Below are 2,686 nucleotides of genomic sequence, written 5' to 3' on the forward strand. Positions count from 1 at the left end.
TTTTCCTGCGTTGTTCGATGTGGCCTGGTGGGGGAGCAAATGCGGAGTGCACGTGCCGCGCTTTCTACTACTTTGCGCGTGACGACACTGTCGTCGACGCAGATCGTCAACTTGTCACCGGTACACAAATGCGGAGTAGAAATGCCGACACCCGGAAAACGCGCGGGAGCAAATGCGGAGTGTGACGCCACGCTGTGCAGGCCCCTTGAACACAACTCGCTTTTGCGGGGGCGGCGACGCGTTTGGGAAACTCGTATAATATTAAAACGTGTATTCTGAAGAAAGCCTCGCAGAAAAGAAGCTTTTACTACCGCCTTGGGCGGGGAGACGCAGCCATGTTGTTTTACAACAGTCATGGTGGGTCGTACACGTCCCCAGCAACATGTGAGGAATGTGACGCCAACGAGTGCACACTTTTAGATGGGCACAAATTGTAGAGCGATTATCCTCGCTGTCGGTCATACTGCGTCGAATACACCGGATCCCTTCAGACCTCCGAAGTTAAGCGGCGCAAGGCCCGGTTAGTACTTGGGTGGGGGACTCCCAGGGAATACCCTCGGGTGCTGACAGCTTTTTTCTTCCATCTGCCTGTGTTTTGTACTGGTGGTTGCAAACCATACTTTTTCTACCGATCTTACCACGAACAGTAATGAAACACTTGCGTCTCACAGTATGTGGCGTATATGCATGAACAGTTCGCCCTATATGCGAGGAAACCTGTCAGCATGAATGAACGGAAGACGCCTATGTACTTACACTCCCCCGTCTTGATCATGAAAGATCTGTTCATTGTATATGGCTCTTCTGAAACTATGAAAGGAAAATATAGCTTGTTGTTGTTATTCCTTATCGTACCAGCGTCCCTTTTACACAAACAAAATGTCTGCTGCCATTTCGAGAGTCTACAGACAACGTGGAGAATGCGTGTATTTGTGCTGCTAGTGACTTTGATGCGTTTCACCAGACTCTTTACAAGAAAGCAAGTGATGTTAGTCCTTCATTAGTCAGTGAAATGTGTATTTTTTTTGTGCTCGTGACTTGATGTGTTTCCCTAGACTGGTTACCAGAAAGCCAGTGGAATGCTAGTTCAAAGTGGAATATGGTGTGTTTGTATTTGTGAAACTGTTGGCTTTCTGCTTTTCATTGGAGTGTTTACGAGACCATGAGAAAATTAGTGTTTTTCACCGCACGATGGAATATATGATAAGGGCACTGGAGAAGAACTAGCTCTGTATTGTGCACCTGAGCTTGTCTCTACTGTTTGGGGTGGTGGATGGGGACGGGCGCTCGTACGCGTGGCGCTCGTTGTGCCGTATGGGAACACATGCATCATCGAAAAAAACAGACGGTTGCTCAGCGGTGCTATAGGATTGTCGTGTGGTTGTGGTGCGCGTCACGAACAAGTGGTGTTGCGCCGGGTTGGCTGCACAGAAGTAATATCGTGCGCCAGATGACTGATCAGTGCACGATATAACAGACATTTGACTACGTGAGGTTATGAATTTGTTTTACCTCTACGCGAGAAAAACAAAATCAAATCTCACCGCTTGTTTTCCCATCGCTGGCTTGTTGTTTTTCGGCAAGCCAATTGGGGAGACCCCGTAAACGTGCTAAACCTTTGATTGGTTATGGCAGCGGGGTCAAGGAACGGGCATTGTCTCCGTCGGTAAATCAAGGTGTTGTATGGTTATGACCTTCAAAAAAGTTGAAGAAGATCTCTTGTTCTCCTTCGGGGGTTTTGAGAGATTTGGAAGTTGTTTAAGTGTGCGACTGTTTGAAAACGCAACAAATTTTTGTTGTTTTTTTAAAGAGCGCACAAGGTTCGGGATTCGTCCACTTCGAAGTATCACGAAGAGCTTTTCAATTTGTTTATAAATAAACAGATTGAAATGCTGTTAAGTGCATACTGTAATAAGAGGTGGATGGGTTGATACCCCGAATGTGTCCAAGGTGGACAAGCTTTGTTGATTTGTAGCATCAACGACCATGATTCCTGATGAATCGATTCAGGATGAAGGCGTTGTTGTTTCAAATAGCTCAAGAGTATCATCAGAAACTGGTGTTGCTGTTAAGGCTCACCAGGCGACCAAAAAACGTCGCGTTTTGATGTAGAACCTTGAGTGAGGCAGGCTTACACTTCTGTTTATGCCATAAAACACGAAAGAGGCCGGAAAATAGACGGTTGATTGAGTGTTTTTTTGGTGTTTTCGAGGTGGTCTGTCTCAGGAACATATTAACCTGGTTGATCCTGCCAGTAGTCATATGCTTGTCTTAAAGATTAAGCCATGCATGTCTAAGTATAAGCTTTTATACGGCTAAACTGCGAATGGCTCATTAAAACAGTTATAGTTTATTTGATGGTCTTTACTACATGGATAACCGTGGTAATTCTATGGCTAATACATGCGCACATGCCTCTTCCCCTGGAAGGGCAGTGTTTATTAGATACAGAACCAACCCACCTTCCGGTGGTCCTCAGGTGATTCATAGTAACCGAACGGATCGCGTTGACTTCGGTCTGCGACGGATCATTCAAGTTTCTGACCTATCAGCTTTCGACGGTACTGTATTGGACTACCGTGGCAGTGACGGGTAACGGGGAATTAGGGTTCGATTCCGGAGAGGGAGCCTGAGAAACGGCTACCACATCTAAGGAAGGCAGCAGGCGCGCAAATTACCCATCCTC

At 46.4% G+C, this 2,686-nt stretch overlaps 1 non-coding gene across 1 annotated transcript; it reads left to right on the forward strand.

The window, feature by feature from the left end:
• Window positions 1-2,258: 2,258 nt before the first annotated feature.
• On the forward strand, window positions 2,259-2,686 carry TGME49_457310 (the record flags this gene model as incomplete). The annotated part of the gene is made up of 1 exon (XR_001974075.1): window positions 2,259-2,686. It is a non-coding gene; the product is annotated as an 18S ribosomal RNA (ribosomal RNA).

Source organism: Toxoplasma gondii (genome assembly GCF_000006565.2).
Source record: "Toxoplasma gondii ME49 unplaced genomic scaffold asmbl.67, whole genome shotgun sequence".
Taxonomy (NCBI): Eukaryota; Apicomplexa; class Conoidasida; order Eucoccidiorida; family Sarcocystidae; genus Toxoplasma; species Toxoplasma gondii.